Source organism: Apium graveolens, chromosome 7, assembly GCF_009905375.1.
Source record: "Apium graveolens cultivar Ventura chromosome 7, ASM990537v1, whole genome shotgun sequence".
NCBI lineage: Eukaryota > Viridiplantae > Streptophyta > Magnoliopsida > Apiales > Apiaceae > Apium > Apium graveolens.
The window spans coordinates 138691636-138707901 of NC_133653.1; the positions used below are offsets into that span (position 1 = coordinate 138691636).

The 16266-nt window shown below is 38.1% G+C and overlaps 2 non-coding genes across 2 annotated transcripts; one reads left to right on the forward strand and one right to left on the reverse strand.

Annotated features, from left to right (window-relative positions):
- The first annotated feature begins 7412 nt into the window (after positions 1 to 7412).
- Positions 7413 to 7519, forward strand: LOC141676367 (small nucleolar RNA R71). The gene has a single exon (XR_012556961.1). It is a non-coding gene; the product is annotated as a small nucleolar RNA R71 (small nucleolar RNA).
- Positions 7520 to 9582: 2063 nt separating this feature from the next.
- Positions 9583 to 9689, reverse strand: LOC141676374 (small nucleolar RNA R71). The gene has a single exon (XR_012556967.1). It is a non-coding gene; the product is annotated as a small nucleolar RNA R71 (small nucleolar RNA).
- Positions 9690 to 16266: the final 6577 nt, after the last annotated feature.

Sequence of the window (16266 nt, forward strand, 5' to 3'; positions counted from 1 at the left end):
ATTGCCCTTATCACAAAGCTGGCTGATATTCAACAGATTGTGCTTGATACCATCCACTAGGGCAACTTCTTCAATGATGACATTATCTTTTGAAATCAAGCCATATCCCATAGTATAACCCTTGCTGTCATCTCCAAAAGTAATACTTGGGCCAACTCTTTCCTAGAACTCTATGAACAGGGTAGAACTCCTGTCATGTGCCTTGAACAACCACTATCCAGGTACCAAAGATTCTTTCTGTTTCCCTGCACACATCAAAACCAAATCAAGTTGATTTTGGTACCCGAGTTTCCTTGGGTCCTACCATGTTAGCTTTCTTCTTTGGTTTCTTAGGTTTGATCTCATTTGACTTGGGAATTTCTGATTCATCCTTAGTCATTTGAGTTGGACCTTTGAAACCAGTCATAAAGCAGAATTATCATGCACACGTTGATTAGCAGGAAAAGGCATGCTGTTTGCAAATATGTTATTCCAGTAAGGCATGCTAAATGGCATTTGTGGCATACTAAATGCAGCATAATAAGGATACGGTGCAAATGGCATATTAGCAAATTGTGCATTCATATTCTGAGCAAACATAACATTCATAGGCATAGAAGGCATGGCATTCATGTTGGGAAAGGAAGAGGTTACAGATATAGGAGTATGCATGACAAGTTTGTAATTAACAGACAAATGATTAACATTACCATACTTAACACATATTTTTCTTGGAGCATACTTATCAGGTGTGTAGTTGTTATGTTTGTTAATCCCTACTTTCCCATTTTTATTGTTTTTCTTTTTAGTTTCTGTTTTAACCTCAATCTTTTCTAATTTGTCATTCTATTGCTTGATGAACAGATGACCAACATTCATTTTCTTCTCCTTCTTCACTTGACTTGATTATCCTGAAACAATGTTTTTGGAAACTGATCCATATTTTTCATTCAACTTGGCAAGCTTGGCTTTGCTCATAGGTTTACTCATAGCCGACGAATGTGGCTCTTTGTCACTCGACGGATGATCCTTTTGATTATCCGACGGATGATTCTCATCATTCGCCGAGTCCACATCTGTTAGCAATCCTTCAACCAAATTGGATTCCAGCTTCTCCTTACTCTTTTTCCAGGATGCATCACAAAAGGACTCAATACCTTGAACTCTAGTGATTTGAGCATGGACATCTCTGGATGATTTCCATGCTTTAATCACTTTCTGTTCTCGTTCAAGATGCTTCTTTAAAATCTCTTCTTTTTTCAAGGAATCAGTTAATTCATCCTTAGCAATCTTACACTCAATTCTCAATTTTTCAAATTCAATAAACTGAGACTCTAGCACATTATTCCTCTCACTTAAAAACAAATTGTTTTATTTAATTTTAGCATTTTCCTTAGTGAGGGACTTAAGTGTAACACGCAAGTGATATAATTCTGTAGACATGTCATTGATTGCATCATTACACTCAGCTTTAGATAAATAAGCTAGGTTAGTGGTGATTACCCGATTACTTGAAGAACTTGTTTCTGTTTCATCAGACTTGTCCATCAGGGCTAGATTGACATAGCTATGTCATCTTCATCCAATCCATCAGCTGCCCAGTCATTTTCCTGTGTAATGAAAGCCTTTTCCTTTTGCTTAAGCAACTCAAATATTTCTATATGTAATCAACAGGCTCAAACTTCTTTTAGCTGGAATCTGACTTTCTGCACTCACTGGCGAAATGCCCTGCCAAGCCATTTTTGAAACATTTGAATTTGGATTTATCCACCATGTTTCTACTTGGCTTGGCTGCTCCAAAGTTCTTTTTGAACTTGAGCTTGGAAAATCTTCTGGAAAGGAATTCTAAATGCTCATCAATATCATCCATGTCATCTTGGCTCAAATGATCTTTATTTTCAGCTACCAGCCCTTTTCCCTTGTTCTCACAGACCTTTGAAGTAGACTCAACAGCTTCCACCTTCATCTCTTTCTCTTTCTCTAACTCAGCAACCAGTGCTATGGACCCTCCTTTCTTCCTTCTTTTCTCCATCCTTTCATCTTGCTCTATTTCAAGATCATAAGTCTTTAGGATGCCATACAGTCTCTCCAAGGTAAACTCCTTGTAATCCTGAGAATTTCTCAATGAGACTGTCATTGGTTTCCACTCCTTTGGAAGAGATCTAAGGAACTTGAGGTTAGAATCTTTTTTCTGATAGACTCTTCCATGCAACTTCAGAGCATTTAGTAGTTTTTGAAACCTACTAAAGATATTAGTGAGAGACTCACTATCTTCACAATGGAAGTGCTCATATTGCTCAATTAGCAGCTGCATCTTATTCTCCCTTACTTGCTCAGTGCCATCACAAATAATCTGGATAGTGTCCCAAACCTCCTTGGATGTTTTGCAGTTAATGATGTTATCAAACATATCACCACCAACTCCATTGAACAATATATTCATGGCCCTCTTGTCTTTCCTGACTTGCTCAATATCAGGATCTGACCATTCATGCCTAGGCTTGGGAACATATGGTTCATTGCCTGTTGCAGCTCTCATTGGTACATGAGGACCTATCTCTATGCAATCCACATAGGCCTCATCTTGAGAAAGAAGATGTAGATGCATTTTCACCTCCCAGTGGTGATAATTGTCTTTATCCAGAAAAGGAATTATAACTCCAACATCCTTCTTGTTCATCTTGCTGTTTGTTGTTATCTTTACACTCTTTGTACTTCAAGAGCTTTCTCTGATACCAATTGTTATTCCCTAATAATACAACAATAATTACAGAAGGGGGGTTGAATGTAATTCTGGCCTCTTTTTGAGATTTATAAAATTGTTCTAACTCAATATATATAAGTGTTTGATTTGCAAAGTGCGTAATGAAGAATTAAGTAAATCAGACACAAAGTAATAAAAACACAAGTCTTTAAAACTTTCTAGTGGATTTGAATGTATCCACCAGATATATATACATATATATATATATATATATATATATATATATATATCGATTTGAGAACTCTGTGAAGCTCAAATTGGCTGACAGCTGCTTTACAAGTTGAACAAACAAACTACAGAAAAAATCTTGACAAGTACATCTTTTTCTATTTCTCTTCTAAATGTGTTTGCTTAGTTATTTGTTCTACTAGCTCCACTTGGTTTATATATCACCAAGTTTACATGGTAATAAGATAGAATAATAAAACAAAACCTATCAAGTCTAACTCCATGCTGCTTCATTACTCTATTCCAGCATCTTTGAAAATCTTCACATCTTGCATATAAATGGTAATGCTTTTTTGTTCTCAATTTCCTGCTAAACAGGCTGCCACATTCCTTTTGCAAACACCCAACGCATGTGACTATGTTGTCACTGTCAACTTTGAATTTATCATCCGTCAAGTACATGCTTGTTATCTGTCGGGTGGCTTTGTTGATCATCTGTCGGGTAGCTTTGTTGATCATCCGTCGGGTAGCTATTTGATACTTGACTCTATTTCACTTATGCAAATTACAAGACATTTCATATTTATAATTAATCAACCTATTCTGCATATCTACTAGTAGTCAATATGACTCATAGGCTCCAACAGAATCTACACAAAGTTGTTTACATAAATGTGCAACCATACTTATTATTACATAAACTACTCACTCGATGGATGTCAAATCATCATCCGTCGGGACTATATTGAATCATCCGTCGGGACTATATTTGATCATCCGTCGAGTGCTACAAAATTTACTAAGTTAAATCTACTAAGGTGTTTTGATTAATTTATCATCAAGTTCACAACATATTCCTAACAATCCCATCGATACCACTTTATGTAAAAACTTCTTCCCTTGAGCATAAGAAAAGTCTGAGGGAATAACATTACTCAGAAGATAGTTCACAATATCTGCAAACCATGGTTCTTCTTCTTGCACCACAAAAATTTGCTCATCAGGAAAAGATTCGTTCATCAACGTGTTATCTTGTGAAGCTTTACCTTGATCTTCCAAACGTGATAGACGATCCACTACCTGGTTTTCTGTACCTTTCCTATCTTTGATTTCTAAATCGAATTCCTAAAGCAAGAGAATCCATCGAATCAATCGAGGTTTTGAATCTTTCTTTGAGACCAGATATCTAATAGCAGCGTGATCAGTGTAAACCATCACTTTTGTCCCAAGCAAGTAAGATCTGAATTTCTCGAACCCGTAGATAATTGCCAACAGCTCTTTCTCCGTAGTAGTGTAATTCAATTAAGCACCATTAAGGGTTTTCCTAGCATAGTAAACCACATGGAAAATGTTATTCTTTCTCTGACCAAGATCAACTCCAACTGCAAAGTCGCTAGCATCACACATCATCTCGAAGGGCTCATCCCAATCAGGTACAGTAATAACAGGTGCTGTAGTCAAACTCTTTTTCAGAGTCTCGAACGCAACCAAACATTCTTCATGAAACTTGAAGGGAACATCCTTCTCCAATAATTTGCCCAAAGGTTTAGAGATTTTGGAGAAGTCTTTAATGAATCGCCGATAAAAACCCGCATGACCAAGAAAACTGCGGATTCCTTAATTGAGATTGGTGGAGGAAGATTTTCAATAACCCCCACCTTCACCTTATCTACTTTCAGCCCCTTGCTAGATACCTTGTGCCCGAGAATGATACCCTGTTGTACCATAAAGTGACATTTTTCCCAGTTAAGCACCAGATTGGTCTCAAACACCTTTTCAGCACCAATCTCAGATTTTGCAAACACTCATCATAAGAAGACCCGAAAATAAAAAAGTCATCCATAAACACCTCCACATTAATACAAATCATGTCAGAGAATATGGCCATTATGCATCTCTGAAAAGTAGTAGGTGCACCGCAGAGCCCGAAAAAAACTCGACGGAAAGAGAAAATGCCAAACAGACAAGCAAAAGTGGTCTTCTCCTGATCTTCTGGGGTAATTGAAATCTGATTATAGCCTGAGTACCCATCCAGAAGGCAATAATACTCATGACCAGCCAATCTGTCAAACATTTGATCGATGAATGAAGTGAAAAATGATCCTTCCTGGTGGCTTTATTCAGCTTCCGATAATCCATGCATACTCTCTACCTTGTGACTGTCCGAGTAGGGATGAGCTCATTCTTCTCATTAGCCACAACTGTACTGCCTCCCTTCTTGGGCACACACTGTACCGGGCTCACCCATGAACTGTCTGAAATAGGATAGATGATCCCTACATCCATCCATTTAAGAATTTATTTCTTCACCACCTCTTTCATGAGAGGATTGAGTCTTCTCTGATGTTCAACGATAGGTTTACTTCCTCCCTCAAGCAGAATTTTATGCATATAATAAGAAGGACTGATTCTCTTGATATCTGCTATAGCCCACCCGATTGCTGATTTAAACTCTCTCAGAACTCGTAAGAGCTTATCTTCATCACTACCTGAAAGGTCATATACAATAATAACAGGTAAAGTAGATACATCACCTAAAAAAACATACCTCAAGTGATTAGGCAGTGGTTTGAGCTCACGTGTGGGAGCTTCTTCAATAGATGGTTTATGACGCTCTTGAGAATTTTTCAGCTCTGCTAATCCAAGAGACTTGAAACGAAAATACAACTTTCTCTTCCATAGAGATGCATTTAAAAACTGAAGTTGCTCTTCCCCTTCTTCGTCTTCACTATCAGATTCCCCTATTAAGGCTCACTCTAAGGTATCTGACCTTAGTAATTGATCCAGCTCTTAATTCAATTTATAGTCTACCAGCCCTACCTTATAGCACTCCTCTTCATCTGTGGGGAATTTCATTGCGTTGAAGACATCAAAACTGACATCTTGATCCTGAACCCTCATTGTAAGTTCTCCCTTTTGCACATCGATCAAATTTCGTCCTGTAGCTAAGAATGGTCTTCCCAAGATAATAGAAACCTCCTCAAAGTCTAGGATGACAAAATTAGCAGGGAAGATGAGTTTATCCACCTTAACCAAGAAATCCTCCACTATACCTCACGGATAACTGATGGAATGATCAGCCAGTTATAAGGACATGTTTGTAGGTTTTGGATCAGGCAGACCAAGTTTCTTGAAGAAAGACAATGGCATCAGATTGATGCTAGCTCCTAAGTCACACAAACACTTGTCAAAAGATAACTCGCCAATGGTGCATGGTATCTTGAAGCTTTCTGGATCTTTAAGTTTTGGAGGTAGTTTCTGTTACTGCACCGCAATGCACTCTTCCGTTAGAGCAACAATTTCTAACTCCTCAAACTTCAACTTCCGAGATAGAATACCCTTCATGAACTTAGAATAGCTCGGCATCTGCTCTAGAGCTTCCGCAAAAGGTATATTAATATGCAATTTCTTGAAAACCTCCAGAAACTTAGCAAATTTCTTGTCGAACTTCTTCTTCTGAAGTCTTTTAGGATATGGAGGAGGCAGATAAACCTGCTTATCTCCTGTATTCTGCTTAGGAATAGAGTGTTTAGCAGAATTTTCTTCGTTTCTGCTTCGCCATCCTTCTGGTCAGCTAAATCATCAAAAAATATACTTTCTGGTACAGGGGTAGGCGCGGGCACGCTTGAATAGGCGCGGGCGCGCTTGGCTTCTGCCAAAAAATTTCAGGTTCTGAATTTTGATGGTTAATGACCTTTCCAGACCTCAAAGTGATTTCTTTCAACTGTTCTTTGACTTCCCTCTTTCCTGGGTTAGTTTCCGTATCACTATGAAGAGTTCCTTATGGTCGATTCAGCAACGCATTAGCAATTTGTCCTATTTGATTCTCCAAAGTTTTGATCGACACCGCTTGGCTTTACACATTAGTCTCAATTCCTCCAATTCAGATTTTTCATTAGCAGGTTGACCGACACTTCCATGAGTTTGTTGTTGCATTACCGGTGGCTGAAATTATTGCCTTGGTGCATACTGTTGTTGAAAACCAGGAGGGTTGAATGGCTTGGCTCCACACTGCTGATAAGGCTATTTTGGATGTTGCGTACCACTCTGATTATTGCTCTAGCTGAAATTAGGATGGTTTCGGTTGTTAGGATGATAAGTGGCAGTAACTAGTTGCTGTGGTCTCTGAAAATTGCTTACAAACTGTGTCGACTCACTAGATATAACACATTGATCCATCGCATGTGCACCTACACAAAGCTCAAAAACACTTTCTATCTGATGAACTCCCTAGTTAGCCATATAATCCACTTTCATAGTCAATGCCTTTAGCTGAGTAGCTATAGCCGTAGTTGTATTCACCTCCAAAATTCCTGCTACCTTTCCTTATGGCAGTCTCTGACATGGGTTCTGATATTCGGTAGCAGCCATCATTTCCATTAGCTCGTAAGCTTCTTCATAGCTCTTGGCCCATAAGGCTCCACCTGATGCTGCATCTAGCATGGGTCTCGAATGTGCTCCCAAACCAATATAGAAGCAATTGATTACGATCCAATCAGGCATTCCATGATGAGGACACTTCCTAAGCATCTCCTTATAGCGTTCCCAAGCTTCACATAATGATTCTCCCGACTGCTGTGCAAACTGAGAAAGAGCATTCCTGATTGCAGCTATTTTTTCCACAAGGAAGAATTTAGTAAGAAATTTTTGAGCAAGATCCTCCTATATCGCAATAGACCCTGGTGGTAGAGAGTGCTGATAAATAGATTTTATATCTACTTAGAACGCTTCGTAAAGGCTCGAATTGGTGATTTATACTCAAGTTATTTATGTTTTTGATGTGTTTTTGTAGTGTTTTGCATTTCAGGGAATATTTGGAAGAAGGAATAGATTTTACATTATTCTATTCTAAAAGGGTGTTAGGATGGAGCCTTAGGAGTTAGCATGAAAAAACCAGCAATTGAAGTCAAGGAAACAAGAAAAATCAGAATTTCCAGAAGGTTAGGGCGGCAGCCCTAGTCTTGGGAGCGGCTGCGCCCATTTGTCAGAAAGCGAGCGCGCCCGCGCTGGTATGCGGGGCGGGCGCGCTGGGTCGGGATTGCAGAATCCTGATTGAAATATAACAATAAATTTTCGGACTCCAAATCGTATTGGGCTTATATATAAAGCCTTTTGAAGACATTTTTGATAACAACGAGAAGAAGGAGAGAGCAGTTGGAAGACCTAATACCACAATAAAACGAAGGAGATGAAGATCTTGTTGTTACTTGTGATTCTTTGCTTAAGTTGTAATGTTGGATGCTTGTTTTCTTATTCGTTTGAACCTTACACTCTTGTTAATGTACTTTTGATTATTATTCAGTTTATAAAGATCTACTTTTTATACCATGCTTTCATTGGAACCCATAGTGACGATGAGTTCGGTTATGAACTAATCGTTATCGTGGGGTTTTAACCGATTTACTTATGGACTTTTATAGTTAATTTATTTCAATATCTTGGTGTGTGGTGATTGATTGATATCCTAGTATTGGTTGTGCTTAATCGTCTTATGTGCGTAGCTAACATATAAGATAGCGTGTTAATCTCTATTGAAGCGAAAGTGAATATAGAGGTTTAGAACTTGCCATGGTAGCATAGGTTCATGTATAATTGCTATGCATGATTCGTAGGTAATTTTAACCATCTTACTTTCCCTATGTAATCATGATAGATAACTTGCGCATTAAACCGTTATGTTTTCAAATTTTATAGACATATAGGGTCTAAGCAAAATTGGTGTCTACTTAGCTTCCATCTCTTTTGTGGATGTCTAGTAGTAGGGTATTCGTGCAATGAAAGTTGGCGTTTACTAGTTCCGTGTTATCTGATTATTTGTCATCACCATTGCATGCTAAGGTTAAGAACAATGACTTTGAATGAAGTATTTAATGAAGTTAGAATCCCATGTTTGTCTCATATAGTTAATTCAATCACTTTTATTCTTAGTTAATTGTATGTTAGTTTAATCTTAGTTATAAGCATCTCAACTTGTTATTGTCTTAGCATTGAGCGATATCCATACCATTGTTGCATAGGTGCATAGTCTTAAGTTAACTAAAAAGAGTCTCTGTGGGTACGAATCTCATTTATATCTTATACTACTTGCCAACGCATATACTTGCGTGTAATTTTAGCGCGTATTTTTGCCCTAAAAAGTTTTTAGTGCCGCTGCCGAGGACTCGGTGTGAAATTTAGTTTATGTGCTTGTTATCAGTGGTCGTTATAGTTCACTGACTCAGATTTTTTTCTTATAAGGTTTACTTTAGTCGTGTGTTTCAGGTACTCTAGTTTTTATTGCAATGGGAGAACCAGTAGTAGATACGAAAGCTTTGATGGATTATTCTCAACCGAAAATCAATGACATTTATTTTAGCATTGTCAGACCAACCATTGCTGATAATACCTTTGAAATCAAGTCTAGCACAATTCAATGGGTACATAATTCAGTCCAATTTGGGGGTTCTCCAATGAAAGACCCTAACATGCATATTAGGGACTTCATTGAGACCTGTGACACTTTCAAGTGCAACAATGTCTCTGAAGACGCTGTGAAGTTGAGGGTTTTCCCATTCTCTCTGAGGGACAAGACTAAGAGCTGGTTACACTCTCTACCAGCTGGTTCGATAGCTACTTGGGAAGATCTTGCTCGAAAATTTCTCACTAAATTCTTCCCTATGGCGAAGACAGCTGCAGTCAGGAATGCTCTTACTCAATTTGCGCAGCAATCGGGAGAATCTCTATGTGAAGCTTGGGAGCACTACAATGAGATGCTTAGGAAGTGTCCTCATCATGGAATGCCTGATTGGATGATCATCAATTGCTTTTATAACGGTTTGGGAGCACAGTCAAGACCCATGCTCGATGCAGCATCAGATGGAGCATTATGGGCAAAGAGCTATGAGGAAGCTTATGATCTAATTGAACTGATGGCTGCTAATACATATCAGTATCTAACCCAGAGTTTGCCACAGGGTAAGGTAGCAGGAGTTCTTGAAGTGGATACAGCTACGGCTATCACTGCTCAACTAAAGGCGTTGTCTATGAAGATTGATTCTCTGGTTAACTATGGTGTTAATCAGATAACCAGTGTTTATGAGCTGTGTGCAGGTTCACATGCGGTGGAGCAATGCGCTATATCTAGTGAATCAACTCAGTTTGTGAGCAACTTTCAGAAATCGCAGCAACCAGTTCCAGACACTTATCATCCTGACAACACGAATCATCCTAACTTCAGCTGAAGCAACAATCAGAATGCGATGCAATAACCGTTCTAGCAGTTTGGAAACAAGCAATTCAATCCTCCTGGTTTTCAGCAACAATTTGCACCAAGACAATAACTCCAACTTTAATAACAAACTCATGGAGGTGTAGGTCAATCTTCGAATGAAAAATCTGAATTGGAGGAGTTGAGGCTTATGTGCATAAACCAAAATCTTATATGCAAAAGCCAGACGGTTTCTATCAAGACTCTGAAGAATCAAATAGAGCAAATTGCTAATGCTTTGTTGAACTCTCAACCAGGAAATCTTACTAGTGATATCGAAGCTAATCCAGGCAAGAGAGAAGTTAAAGAAAAGGTGAATGCCATCACCTTGAGGTCTGGAAAGGTCGTAAACCCCCAAATTCAGCAAGACGAAGAGTCTGAAAATTCTGTCAAGAATGCAGGTGTGTCTGCACCCTTACCAATTCCAAAAAATGAGATTGTAGTTGAAAAAGTTATGCAAAAGGATGCTGAGAGGGAACCGAAGAATAAAGCTGTTACAAACAATCCCCTTGAGGGTAATACATGGGATAAAGAAGTCTATCCACTTCCGCCATATCTTAAAAGACTTTAGAATTAGAAGTTCGACAAGCAATTTTCCAAGTTTCTAGAAGTGTTCAAGAAGTTGCACATCAGTATACCTTTTGCAGAAGCTCTAGAACAAATGCCGAGCTATGTGAAGTTCATGAAAGGTATTCTCTTGTGGAAGGTGAAGCTTGAGGAGTTGGAAATCGTAGCTCTAACGGAGGAGTGTAGTGCAGTGCTGCAACAAAAGTTGCCTCCAAAGCTTAAAGATCCTGGAAGTTTCACTATTCCTTGCACTATGGGAAACTTGTCGTTTGACAAATGCTTTTATGATTTTGGAGCTAGCACCAATCTGAGGCCCTTGTCTATCTTCAAGAAGCTTGGTCTAGCTGATCCGAAACCGACTTACATGTCATTGTAACTAGTTGATCATTCCATTACTTACCCACGAGGTATAGTGGATGATATCTTGGTCAAAGTGGACAAAATGGCTTTCTAAATGAGATTGATTTCCACGAATATGCATCTTCCCTACTGATTTTGTAATTCTGGATTTCGAGGAAGATGAGAAGATTCCCATCATCTTGGGGAGACCATTCTTAGCTATTGGCCAAACTCTGATCGATGTGCAGAAGGGAGAGCTTATAATGAGGATTCTAAATCAGAAGGTCACCTTTAATGTGTTCAAAGCAACAAAATTCCCAACTGATGAAGATGAATGCTTTAAAGTAGAGATTGTCAATTCTGTTGTGAATTCAGAACTTGAGCAAGTGCTAAGGTCAGATACTTTAAAGACAGCCTTTACAGTGGAATCTGATAGTGAAGATGAAGAAGGGGCAGAGCAACTGCGGGTTTTGAATGCACCTCCATGGAAGAGGAAGTTGAATATGCCATTCGATTCTCTTGGGTTAGCAAAGCTGAAAATTTCTCAGGAGCGTCTCGAGCCGTCTACTGAAGAAGCTCCCACACTTGGGCTTAAACCGCTGCCAGATTATTTGAGTTATGTTTTTTTAGGTGCACCCCATGACAAGGGGTTTAAATATATCTGTGATAATCTAGAGAGTGGCCAGATGGATTCTCTCATGCCTATAGAGGGTTCTTCTCATGATCACCGGATAGATGATAGGGCTGGTGTTGGTGATGAGCAGTACATGCAATTGACTAGGTGTATGGAGACCATGCATGACATTCACCGTCGTTTTGCTGCAAATTTGACACACGCTCTCGATACCGTTGTCTGAGACACTGGTGTCGAGGTTGATTGGCCACATGATCCTCCACCCGAAGAGGGTGATCCTCCCGTCGACTAGGTATGCCTTGTATCCTTATTATTACCTTCAATGAGGATATTGAAAATTTTAGGTATGGGGGTGATAATGTAAGGATTAGTTTGTGTTTGTCCATATAGAGGGATGCTTAAGTTCGTATGAATTGACTTGCATGTCCAGAAGCAAAACATATTCACAAGTCTCATCGGTTACTTTTAGGCTAGATCAGGGTCGTACTTGTTTGGTGGTTGAATTTAATCACTTGTTTACATTTAAAATGTTTGTTATTCCCTTGATGACTAAGGAACACTAAAATATAAATTAGGGGAAACCGAGGATTTTATTGCTAGTTGTTAATAAAAGTTAGGCGTCAAAAGGCTAGTAGCCGCTCAGATTTATGAGTAGTCTAGGGTTGGATGAGATGGAGCGAAATGCACTTATTCCATAAATGAAAAAAGAAGTAGAAAAAAAGAAAAAAAAGAGAAGAAAAATTATGTTAGTATCTGATTATGCAGAATTGACCACATGTGAGCTCTTTAATACTCGAGAAATTAAGTTCTAGGGGACTTTGTTCCTAATGACCTAAGGCTTGTATAGTCTGGGATCCGCTAACCTAACATTTGCTACATGGGTATTATTGTATAAGTATTTTGGGACCTCATTCATTGCACGGTCAAATAAGCATCTTTGTTATGTGTTGAATAATAGCATGAATCCTTGTATAACTCTAGTAGGAAGAAGGTGTTGTGAGTCATTATGCATTTATGTTTCTAAACTTGTGATTGTTTTGATGATAGATAAGTTATGATTAATGATCTAGTATCGAGAGTATATCTGTTAAGCATCCATACCCACACGCTTCTGTTTTGTGAGTTGGTTTGTGGGGTTTATTCGAACTCTGTTTTAAGTCATTGCATTCTTAGAGGAATTAGCTTGTTGGTTGGTTATGGTTATTCCGAGGGGATCGATTGCATTATCATTTCGTTGCATTCACATAGTTGCATTCATGCATTAGGTTGTTTTATAAATTTGGGTCTGTTTATGCTTGACAAGCATCGATTCAAGTTTGGGGGTGTGATAAGTGGATTTTATATCTACTTAGAACGCTTCGTAAAGGCTCGAATTGGTGATTTATACTCAAGTTATTTGTGTCTTTGATGTGTTTTTGTAGTGTTTTCACTTTAGGGTATATTTAGAAGAAGGAATAGATTTTACATTGTTTATGTGCTAAAAGGGTGTTAGGATGGAGCCTCGGGAGTTAGCACGAAAGAAACCAGCAATTGACGTCAAGAAAACAAGAAAAATCAGAATTTCCAGAAGGTCAGGGCGACCACGCTAGTCTTGGGAGCGGCCGCACCCATTTGTTAGAAAGCGAGCGCGCCCGCGCTGGTATGCGGGGTGTCCGCGCTGGGTCAGGATTGCAGAATCCTGATTGTAATATAACAACGATTTTCCAGACTCCAGATCGTATTGGGCTTATATATAAAGCCTTTTGAAGATATTTTTGATAACAACGAGAAGAAGGAGAGAGCAGTAAGAAGACCTAATAGCAGAATACAACGAAGGAGACAAAGATCTTATTTTTACTTATGATTCTTTGCTTAAGTTGTAACGTTTGATGCTTGTTTTCTTATTCGTTTGAACCTTACACTCTTGTTAACGTACTTTTGATTATTATTCAGTTTATAAAGATCTACTTTTTATACCATGCTTTCATTGGAACCCATGGTGACGATGAGTTCGGTTATGAACTAATCTTTATCATGGGATTCTAACGGATTTACTTATGGATTTCTATAGTTAATTTATTTCAATATCTTGGTGTGTGTTGATTGATTGATATCCTAGTATTGGTTGTGCTTATTCATCTTATGTGCGTAGCTAACATATAAGATAGCGTGTTAATCTCTATTAAAGCGAAAGTGAATATAGAGGTTTAGAAATTGCCATGCTAGCATAGGTTCATGTAAAATTGTTATGCATGATTCGTAGGTAATTTTAACCATCTTACTTTCCCTATGTAATTACGATAGATAACTTGCACATTAAACCGTTATATTTTCAAATTCTATAGACATATACGGTCCAAGCATAATTGGTGTCTACTTAGCTTCTATCTCTTTTGTGGATGTATAGTAGTAGGGTGTTCGTGCAACGAAAGTTGGCGTTTACTAGTTCCGTGTTATCTGATTAGTTGTCATCACCATTGCATGCTAAAGTTAAGAACAATGACTTTGAATGAAGTATTTAATGAAGTTAGAATCCCATGTTTATCTCATATAGTTAATTCAATCACTTTTATTCTTAGTTAATTACATGTTAGTTTAATCTTAGTTATAAACATCTCAACTTGTTATTGTCTTAGCATTGAGCGATAGCCATACCATTGTTGCATAGGTGCATAATCTTAAGTTAACTAAAAAGAGTCTCTGTGGGTACGAAACTGATTTATATCTTATACTACTTGCGAACGCGTATACTTGCGTGTAATTTTAGCACGTGTTTTTACCATAACAAGTACAACCAACTCTTAGCTTTATCCCTCAGAGAAAATGGGAAAAGTCTCAGTTTCTCAGCATCTTCTAAAACACCGTTGAACTTGAAGGTGTCGCAGATCTCGATAAAATCCCTAATGTGCATATTGGGATCTTCCGTTGGAGAAGCCCCAAACTGGACTGAATTCTGTACCATTTGAATCGTGCCAGGCTTGATTTCAAAGGTATTAGCCGCAATGGCTGGTCTGACAATGCTAGACTGAATGTCATTAATTTTCGGTTGAGAAAAATCCTTAAAGCTTTCATTTCTACAACTGGTTCTCCCATTGCAATGATCACTACTTCTTCTAGTTTTTCCGTACGAGATTGAGAACGTGTTCGCATAAACGCATGATCGAATACCTGAAACACACAAACAAAGTAAACTTTTTAAGAGAATAATCCGAGTCAGTGAACTTTAACGACCACTGATGACAAGCACATACACTAAATTTAACACCGATCCTCGGCGGCAGTGCAAAAAACTTATTCGCACTAAAACACGCAAGCGTACGCGATAACAAGTAGTATAAGATTAAGTCAAGTTCATTCCCACAGAGATTGGTTTAATTTAGAATGTGTACTTATGCAACAATGTATGATTATTATTCACTGCTAAGATAAGTAACAATTTATGTTTGATTATCTAAAGTAATTATGCTAGAATGAATTAACTACGAGATTATAAATCAAGTTACTTATATGAAATAAAACATGGGATTCTAAATTCATTAAATACTTCGTTCAGAGTTTATGCCTTTAATTATAGTATGTGACAGTTATGATTACTATACAGATAACACGAAATTAGTACACGCTATCTTTCAATATACGTGTACCCCACTACTCAGCATCCATAATTCAGATAAAAGCTAGGCATACACCAATTATGTTTAGACCCTATATGTCTATAAGATTTGAAAACATAACGGTTTAAGAGCAAGTTATCTATTGAGATCATATTGGGAAACGTCAGATGGTTAAAATTACACTATGAATTATGCATGTTAAAACATTCATGAAACCTATGCTAGCATGGCAAGTTCTAAACCCCTATATCCACTTTCGCATTCAATAGAGATTAACAAACATCTTAGATGTTAGCTACGCATACAAGAAGATTCAGCACAACCATACTAGGATATTAATAATTCATCACACACTGAAAACTTAAAGGCAATCAACTACTAAACTCCATAAATAAATCCGCTAGAATCCCATGATAACGATTAGTTCAAAATTGAACGTCTCGCCATTATGGGTTCCATTGAAAACATGATAGTGAAAAGGTTCTGAATACTACAAGAGAATAATAAAGTATCAAGGTTTAAAAAACAAATTCTAAATAAGCATCCAAATTATCGCCTAATTAGAAGAATACAAAAGAACGATATGGAACTAAATCTTCTTCTTCTTATCCGTCTTGTGTGCTTCTTAATTTCCAGAGTTCTCTCCTTGTTCCCTCTTGTTAAATTCGTCTCATTTTCTTTATTTATATCCAAAACATATTAGAGACAGGATTCTGCCAACTCGACCTAGCACGGGCGCGCTCAGTTCAGGCGCGGGCGCGCTATGCTCCTGGAAACTTGGGCCTGGGCGCGCTCTTATCAAGCGTGGGCGCGCTTGGCTTCTGGAAAAATTCCTACAGAATTCTTGTTTCTCGTTCTGATCTTCTTGCAAGCGATCGCACTTCAGTTCCTGATCTCTTATCAACAGAAAAACATATAGAAGTCCATTCCTGCCTCCAACTAAAGCCCTGCACATAATTAACATAAAATGCATTAA